The following is a 9817-nucleotide window of genomic DNA, read 5'->3' as shown; positions in this document are numbered from 1 at the left end:
GCAGATAATACAGCGGAACTATACGTAGTCGCTAAGTTAGGCTCCATCAACGCCACTAGGCTCGTTGAGTGTAGACCATAACCCTATCGTCTCTTAATCTATCGAGATCTGCACATGACAGGTGCAGATGAGTACGTGGAATGTACTCGCAAGTTGTAAAGGAAAGTATAACAGATTATATATGCAGGGTAAGTATTGGTGGAGATTTCCTTTGCATAAAACCATTCTCCTATACTAAATTTTTATAAACTTGTTTTGAAATAATATTTTTTTTAAAGGTAGGAGTGAGACATTGGGATATACGCACCAGTGCTCATTCTCCAAAAATAGTTTAAAACATACATAAGGTTGAAGTGAAACACATTCACTGTGCTCATTCCTCAACTTTAACCCTTAAAACAAATTTTTAGAAAAGAGAGGGGAGATTCTTCTTCAGTCCAAGTCTTCAGTTGCTCAAAATTGCCCGTAACTGGGGGCACGGCTAATCGATTAGGTTAAACCCTCTGCAGAGGTCGTACACGTTCCCCACATGACACAACCAACCCCGTTTATCATTACACACTTGGGTGTACGACTAGGAGGAGATTGCGACCAAGCCTTTCTGTAACAACCCCCTATACCTGACCAAGCCGCCCGCAACTTAGGCAAAGAAAGCCCCTCTCCGATGGCGGTCCTGAGGTAAGGGTTTCCCGTTAGTACTAAGCTAAGCCAGAGCCCATAGTAGCATGTGGTTGTACAATAAGCTACATCAAACTGTACTTGAAAGATCTCATTCCCCTCGACGGCAATCCCCACCAAAAACCTATGTGCAAGACCCCAGTCGGGCGCATTCACTGCAAGACCCGGACGGGCGCAATCACTTGTAGACGCTCCCGTCAATGCCATTCCGCCCAGGGAGTAGAAGTAAAATAGTATATAGTTTTGGTTTTCAAAAGTTTCCATAAAACATTGCCCCAAAAGAGGGCAAGTTTATTTGTTTAAAACTTGTTTGATTTTCAACCCACCATTTGTACAAGCGCGGCCAAGCATGGTAGTTAGTCCTTATGGCTCTAGCTAAAAATAATACTTTGCAAAACTTTTATAAAATATGCATAGTATTAAAATTTAAATAGATATGCATAATATGAAAATATAGGTCAAAGCATGATCAATTTGCAACTTGCCTGAGTCTTGAAGTTGATTCCCCACTTGTTATCGCCACCCCTTTACTTTACGATATATCTAACGACGAAAGAAACTACTTCAACACACAACAATTCAAATAAAGATTCAAATTAACAATACAAACACATTCTTAGGATAATTATCATGTCATGGCTATGTTTGAGATAAGAAGTTTCTTTGGATGGGAATTTGTCATAGATTTTATTCTAGGGTGGGTCAAGTTGGTTCAAGGGAAGATCATGGTGTTAATATATAGAGTGATTGAGAGACAAGTTTTGATAACCAAATTTCCCTAAAGAAACTGTTTAGAATATTAGACTTGTGGTCGACTATGAGAATTGAAAAACTATGAGAATTGAAAGTTATGAGTTTAGGGAATTGAAACTAATAATTGACTAACTCCAAATATGTGTGGTACTAACATATGACCATAGAATTTGTAGGGATCAATCTAAGAGATTTATCTAAGCATAAAATTTAATTGGTCGAAGATGTTAAATTATGAGTAAGGATGTTGTAGAGGCTAAAACATGAATTAAGCATGGTTAAAAAAATAAGGTATGGTCCTAGCAGGTAGGTATGGTTCTAATGGCCAATTTTTATATAATAAGCTTTTGGGTATGAATTATAGATTAAAAGATATGGAAAAAATATTCAATTTACCATTTAAATCAAAACTAAATTTTAGTTTGCTCAAAAGTGAAAATTTATAATTTCAGAAAAAACTACAGGTTCCCACGAATCCGGGGATATCTTATTTGTCGAAATCGGACATACGGTTTGGGAGATACGAATTTCCAAAGTTTGGTATTATTGTGAAGATGCAATACGGGATTTAATAGGCTGCCAGCAAGTGTCAAGTTGTGATTGGTGCATACCCATTCATGTGTTATAGCGTCATGATTCCAGAGTTAACGATGGAAATAAAAGAAAGGAGAGAGCTTACCGGCGTGAGACTGCCGGTGAGGTAGAAGAAGACGGCCGCAGGTCAGGTGTCATCGGCGTCGTCGTTCTGGTGATCTCCGGCGAATATCCAATAGCAGAAGATGTGCAGGACGGTGAGGTAGAGACGTTGATGGCTGTGGAAAGCTTGTGCCCGTCCTCTGGCACACATGTATGTTGGCCGGAGTGAAACATAACGCCGGCAGATTTCGGGTGCGCTACGGCCGGAGGATCGACGGGAGAAGGTGGTCAGCGAGGTGCGTGAAAGATAGACAAAGAGAAAGGAATAAGCGGGGGTCCTGGGACTCAACGACGGCGACGAAGTCGAGTGCGGACAGGGGCTACGGTTTGGAACTTCGGCGAGGAATTTACAGAGATGGGGAGGGGGATATGCTCCCGAAGGAGAGGGCTTCGAGCGAGGAGATTATGGACGGCATCCTAGGCTTTTATAAAGGGTCAGGGGAGGGTCAGACCGAGCTGCATCGTGGTGTTAATGGCTGCAGTAAAAGCAGCAGTTTCCTCGAGCTCTAATGGCCATTAGGGGGTGCCTTAAGGCGCACTACTGAGGGGAGGGGTCGTGGGAGGCGAGGGGGACCGGTTCTGGAGGTTAGTGGGTGCGGCGAAGGGAAGGGAAGCGTTCGGTGCAGCCACTGTACGCCATGGCGGCCTCCTGGGGTGAATGCCAGGAGGAAGAAGATGTTGGCCTGTTGGAGTTACATGGGCCTGGCCCAATTTGGTAATCAACCCCTTTTTTGCTGTTTAAAAAAAGTTTATTTACAACAGGAATTAACATGTTCACATTTACGAAGTTACTACTTAGAGTCTAGGAACAATACTTTCAGAACGTGATAAAATTATTTCTGAGCACAAACTTGGGGTTTTATGAATACCCAAAATGACCAAGAAATATTAAATATTTCCAATAGTACTTTTGGAGAAGTCATATTATCTCCTCTCATATTTTATTTAATAATTTGGAAATATTTAAATGACATTGAAACTCCAAATATGATCCAATTCAAATGGAACTCCAAATATTCAAAGAACTTCGCACAAAATATTCTTCCACCTCATTTTGAGAAAGTCATTTTATTCTCACTCCATTTTTATTTGTGGTACATAGGTGTCCAAAAGAAAAGCAATTGGATTGAAATATTTGAAACAAGAATCAAAAGGTTTTATTTTCCCATGAAAATCATAGCAGTTCACTCAATAATATCTTATTATTAACATTCCAAAATTTGAAAAAAAAATGGGATGTTACAAACTACCACCCTTAAAAGAAATCTCATTCTCGAGATTTGCATATTCTAGCAAGAAATAGGTTGTGTTAGGGTTCCTTGGGTTACTTTCCCAGGTTTGATCATATCATCTATAGGTTTGTGGTTTATCCTTCACATCTCGTCTGAGGGATGTCTTACACTGGTACAATTCCTTATGCTTATGTTTCTCTAGCATATACTAGGTTTGAGGTTGTAGGCACCCATACCAAGCCTTAGCCGGTTTGTTGCTTGCATCCAATATCCTTCCAGGATGTTAGGCGCTACCACCCTTATAAATAAACTTATGGGGATTCCCACAACTTCTTCATTCCCTGATAGTTCTTCATTGACCTCTTACAGGGAAGACTAAGCTAATTTTCAAAAGATCAAGCCTTGCTCAAAATCCACAAGTTCCAGAACTACCTATCGAGACTCTCATGGTGGTCAATAGATTCCTATGGAACTCCTTGAAGATCTTCACAATTTTTTTCCTCACCACTCGTCTACGTTAGGCACGGTTGCCTATCTATAAGGGTAATATGTCTTACCATTCTATGGTTTTAGGCTTGTCGTATGGACACTTCTTCAGTCCAAGTCTTCAGTTGCTCAATTTGCCCATAACCGGGGGCACGGCTAATCGATTAGGTTAAACCCTCTGCAGAGAAGTCGTACACGTTCCCCACATGACACAACCAACCCCGTTTATAGTTACACACTTGGGTGTACGACTAGGAGGAGATTGCGATGAAGCCTTTCCGTAACAGCCCCCTATACCTGACCAAGCCGCCCGCAACTTAGGCAATGAAAGCCCCTCTCCGATGGCGGTCCTAATGTAAGGGTTTCCCGTTAGTACTAAGCTAAGCCAGAGCCCATAGTGGCATGGGGCTTTACTGGAAGCTACATCAAACTATACTTGGAAGATCTCATTCCCCTAGACGGCAATCCCCACCAAAAAACCTGTCTGCAAGACCCCAGTCGGGCACATTCACTGCAAGACCCCGATGGGCGCAATCACTTGTAAACGCTCCCGTCAATACCATTCCCCCCAAGGAGTAGAAGTAAAATAGTATATAATTTTGTTTTAAAAATATTTTTTCAAACTTTGCTCCAAACAGAGCAAGTTTAAAGTTTAAAACAAGTTTGGTTTTCATCCCACCCATTTTGTACAAGCGTGGCCAATGGTGAGTCTTGAACCTATGGCTCTAGCCAAATATAATACTTTGCAAAACTTTTATAAAACATGCATAGTATTAAATTTTAAAGAGTTATGCATAGTATGAAAATATAGGTCGAAGCATGATCAATTTGCAACTTGCCTTCGATTTCGTAGTCACAAGGTTCTACCTCCTCATAGAATTCACCTTCGCACTCGTCGCAATCTAACGCGATAAATAACTCAAGTAAGAGACTCGGCATATCCACATTCACATAACAATGATTCAAGCAAGCATTCAACACACAAATAACATCCAAATAACAACACAAATTATTTGATTGCCACTATCATAATTTCTAGGGCACGGTTAGGGTTGATATAGAATCAGGTGTGGTCTTGGAAGGAAATATGACATAGCAATATTCTAGGGTTGGAAATGATACTAAGTGAAGATCTTGGTTTGATATAGAAGACGGGTTGTGAGACAAGTTCTTACAACAAATCTATCATGAGATTATTAGGAATATTTGACTTGGGTTAAATAAAACTGGCGTGGCATAAGTTTCAAGATAAAAGGATTAAATCCTTAATCTTGTAACTTCAAAGTTCTGTGGTGATATCAAATGTCCAGAGAGATTCCCTAGGGATCAATCTAAGAGTTTTACCCTATAGTCAAATTTTATTTTAACTAAGTTATTAAATGATGATCCAAGAAGGTCAAATTAAGGTGTTGATGATAAAACATCATCTAAAATATGTTGGAAAAATTCATCCATCAGTTCCAACGGAAAGGTTAGGTCTTAAGGTCCAACTTCCATATATAAAACATTTTTATATGATTTACAGAATAAAAGATATAGCAAAATTACTCAAATTCATATTTAAATCAAAACTAAATTTTAATTTGATCAGAATTGAAATTTTATATTTTTATAAACAACTACAGGTTTCAACGAATCCGGGGGTATCTTACTTATCGAAATCGGACATACGGATTGGGAGATAGGAATTTCCAAAGTTTGGATACTTTTCTGAAAAACCAATACAAGAATTACATGGAGCTGCTACGTGTTAAATTCTGAATGGCTGATACCTCTTGGTTTTTTTAGAAGAAAAAAAGTGTTGGCTGCTTACGGGGATAGATGGCCGGCAAGCAGTGGCGGAGCTAGCATTTGACACCAAGGTGGTCCGCCCTAATTTTTTTTGATAAGTAATATGATATGTGAATGTTCTAACTAATTATCAATATCATAAAGAAATATATCGATATGTTCTGATGAACACACTAAAATTCTCAATTAAATCTTAATTTTGCATAAAGAAGCGTACATAGTAAATACTACATGAACCATAGTACATACCTTCAGAAGTTCAAAAAGACTATGTTTGCCTGCGCTTTTGCATTGCCATGAAGGTATCAATTATATCATCTTCATTCACCTCGGAGAAATAATGCCTCTCAATGCATGTGATTAGGAATCACCCAAAAGACTATCACCCATCTTATTTTCTCAACTTGATCTTGACTAAATCATGGTAGAAAATGTTCTTCGGTTGCTCTATGGTCACATTCGGCATAGACACTGTTGGTTCATGAGTTTGCTCTTCACTCACAACAAGCATATACAAAAGTTCTCCGGTTTGCTCTTCAGCCACATTCGACATATTCCCTGCTTCCTTCTTCCCTATCTTAATAGCTTATCTCTGGAAAAGAAAAACAATGTCTCCGGCCCTCTTCATTCTTCAATAATTCTGTAATAAAAATTACTTTCTATCAATACACAATACACAAGTAAATTGAGGCATTATGTGCAAAATGAAAGTAACCAAGGAAGAAATGATAGTTGGCTTCATTCCAGACAAATATAATGAAATAATTAAGGCAAAATTCAAGCCTTTGTGGCTTCATTCAAGCAAGCTATAATTTCACTTACTAGAACTGGTTTTTTTATATGAAATCGGAGAGGGAAAGCCTCTCTTTTGCTCAGAAAAAAGCTATAATTTCACATCATTTCTGAATATAGACCGATTTAACGAAAGTACCTGTGCAAAATTATGTGTTCATCAGTTCATGTACATGGAATTGGGGCAAAAAAAAGCAAACCCTGAGTCTGAAATTGAGGCATTTGGGTACCTTAAATCGCTCAGGGGTTTGTCGCCGTGGTGGGGCTTTGAAGGGGGGCGGCCGGGCCGGCGGGGTGCCAGAAAGGGGAGGCGGGATGCCGGGACCGCAGTTCGCCGGAGTGCAGCCGCACGCAGGGTAGGGGCGCGGCTGGACCGGGAGGGCGCCCGGGCGGGAAGCCGGGAAGGGGAGGCGAGAGCCTCCTGGATGGCTGAACTCCGGGCTCCTGCCGGCGACCGGCGACGCCGCGATGGCTGGCAGGCTGGGTGTCAGGGTCGGGCAGAGCCGCAGGAGGAGTTGCTGTGCGAGGAGGGCGACCGGGCGAGATGAGGGTTCTACTCGTGCTCGCACAGGCCGTGATGCGTTCGTCCCTGTATAAGTTACTGTGCCGTTTTCTTTCTCTCTGGCCCAATTATAGATACAGGTATATAAGCACATTCAAAATCCCAGGGTGGGCCGCGGCCCACCCTGGCCACCCTGTACATCCGCCACTGCCGGCAAGGTAAGGCAACAGCGGCGGCTCTGGTTCGTGATATTCCAACAGTCTCCGGTGACGAAGGCAAGCTGGCCGGCGGAGAGGAGGCTGAGGCATACTTGATGGACGCGGAGGTGGGCTCGGTCTCGTCCTCGGGCACGGTACAGAAGACGCCGGAGCAGGGGCGGAGCCAGAAAATTTAGTCATTGGGTTCATTTGTTGACTCGTGAGAATTTGATACGAATTAGTTAAGCGTAAAAGCTGTTTTACACCATTTTACATCACCCAAAAATAACATAACAAATAGAAATATGATAGTATTTTTTTGCATGGAAATAGAAATATGATAGTAGCTACTACATATTTTGTTATTTAATAGTTGAAGAGTATAAGACATACTAGCTGAATGAAATTCTAAAACCACTTTTTAGGTACTACAAAAAAAGTAGTACCCAAATAACTTCATAGCTTGGGTGTAGCTTCTCGTCTTTTTGAAAACAGTGAAAAAAACAAATTATTTTGACAAGTTTAATACAAGCACCATCAATAAAAAAAGTAAATTTAGAGTGTCTCATTTTTATTTCCCTAATTATCTTTAAAAGACCAAACACCAGATCCATACGAATGGTAGAAAACATGTATTTCTTCCCGTAGCAAATTAGATAATCATTTATAAACCGACCACTCATTTTATTGTGCAGCTTTTCTTTGACGTCATTAAATCACCGTTGAGTATCTTCAAATTTCTCTCTGTGGATAATCAAACTTAGCCGGCGTCTTCTAATTCCCGCCGTTAAATATTTGTGTGTAATCTTAACCTGCTCCTGGGGTTTACTTTTGTACTAAAATTCTCTGCCGATTCGTCGGATGATAAGGCAACTGATCTAAATTAGTTTCTCCAAGGCGTGAGAAGACTACTTGCAATGACATTTGATGAATTTTGCCTACATCTAACAAGTCATCTTAACATGTCTGCATCCTTGCCTTGATGTGGTGATCGATTTCTCTTTGAAAAATATTGTTACATGGTCTAGATCAATTAAAGTCCGTGGTTTACTTCAGCAAACTAGGGCAAAAATATTGCCATACTAGACTATTATGCTAGATAAAACATATACAAGAGAGAAAGATGTGACGATGCGATCTCTCGGTACCTTCAATTCTCAATTGAATTGACGGCTTGCCGCTGGTGTCCGATGATGGATGCATGGACGAACAGAAGAGACGAGAGGAGAGAGGCCAGAGTCATTGGGGAATCGGACGAGTAAAGGCGTGGCGGCGGCTGCGTAGGAATCGTAAAGTTCATGTTTGAGAGACTTGGGTAGTTGTGGGCACTGAGCCAATTTACTTATGGGCTTTTGGGCCTTTTTAACCTATCCACCGAGGCAGTTCACGAGATTGATGGGGTCAGTCAATCTTTTTATTGGGTTTAGGTCTAAAAAGTACTCCCTCCGTTCAAAAATACTTGTCCTAGAATGATTGTATGTAGACTTGTTTTAGTTCTAAATACAACTATTTCTAAGACAAATATTTCCGAACGAAGGGAGTACCTGCCAATACGTACGTAGCTACCAAGTTTCGTTGGGTTCAACTGCACCCAACGATACAACGGTCGCTCCGCCCCTGCGCCGGACTTGCATGGAGCTCCAGTGGGTCGTGTTCTTCATTGAGGTCGTGCTCCGGCTGGGTGTTTGAGAAGAATAATTCGTCAGGGGGGTTTGCAGTGATTGAATCGCCCAGAGAACTAGTTTGAGCGCGAGGGACATACCAGAGAGGTCGCAAGCTTCAATGGAAAAAGGCGGCATCGCTCAACTCCGGCGAGCAATTGCTCGGGAGTCGGAGGGATTTGGAGAGGGGTTCGTGGACTGGGAGATGCGGAGTGGACAGGGGTTCCTCGGGCGCCCTTTTATAGCATCGGGAAGAGCCGAAACGGAGCAGGGTGTTGTCAAAGTTAAGGGCATCAATGGCAGTCGTTTCTGTGTGGTAATGGCCATTAGGGCGTACATTAAGGCGCACTGCTAGAGGTGGGGGTCGTAGGAGACGAGGGGAACCGATTCAGGAGATCAACGGGTGGGGTGGGGGAGGGAAGGGAAGCGTTGGGCGAAGTCGCTGTAAGCCATGGCGGCTCCTGTGGTCAACGTGAGGAGGAAGAAGACCTCCTGTATACGTGAGGAGCTGGGCTGTAGGAGTTGGTTGGGCCTAGCCCAATTAGTTTTAGGACTAATTAACTTTTTTTGTGCATAAAGTTTAATTATAACAGGAATTAAAATGTTTGTGTTTACCTATTTATTATTTCAATTCTACACACATTAATTTCAGAATTCAATAAACTTATTTTCGTGCACAAACTTGTTTTAATAATGCATTATGGGCTTCATAATTTCCCCAACATATGTCTGAGGTTTTATGAGTACCCAAATGACTAACAAGAAATATTGAATATTTCCCAATAATAGTTTTGGAGAAGTCATATTATCTCCTCTCATTAAATTTAATTCAAATAATTGGGAAATATTAAATGACATTGAAACTTCAAATATGATCCAATTCAAATGGAACTCCAAAATTCAAAGAACTTCACATAAAATATTCTTCCACCACATTTTGAGAAAGTCATTTTATTCTCACTCCATTTTATTTGTGGTTTCCAAATATTTCATAGGTGTCCAGAAGAAAAGAATTGGATTTTTAAACAA

At 41.1% G+C, this 9817-nt stretch overlaps 1 long non-coding RNA gene across 1 annotated transcript; it reads right to left on the bottom strand.

The window, feature by feature from the left end:
• Positions 1–1162: 1162 nt before the first annotated feature.
• LOC119359169 lies at positions 1163–6935 on the bottom strand. Its single transcript, XR_005172399.1, has 4 exons — positions 6659–6935; positions 5886–6276; positions 2111–4747; positions 1163–1221 (listed from the first exon to the last, which is right to left on the bottom strand). It is a non-coding gene; the product is annotated as an uncharacterized LOC119359169 (long non-coding RNA).
• Between the last annotated feature and the right edge of the window lie 2882 nt (positions 6936–9817).

The sequence above is a fragment of the Triticum dicoccoides genome, chromosome 2A (genome assembly GCF_002162155.2).
Source record: "Triticum dicoccoides isolate Atlit2015 ecotype Zavitan chromosome 2A, WEW_v2.0, whole genome shotgun sequence".
NCBI classification, from domain to species: Eukaryota; Viridiplantae; Streptophyta; class Magnoliopsida; order Poales; family Poaceae; genus Triticum; species Triticum dicoccoides.
This window is presented reverse-complemented; position numbering and strand designations above follow the sequence as displayed.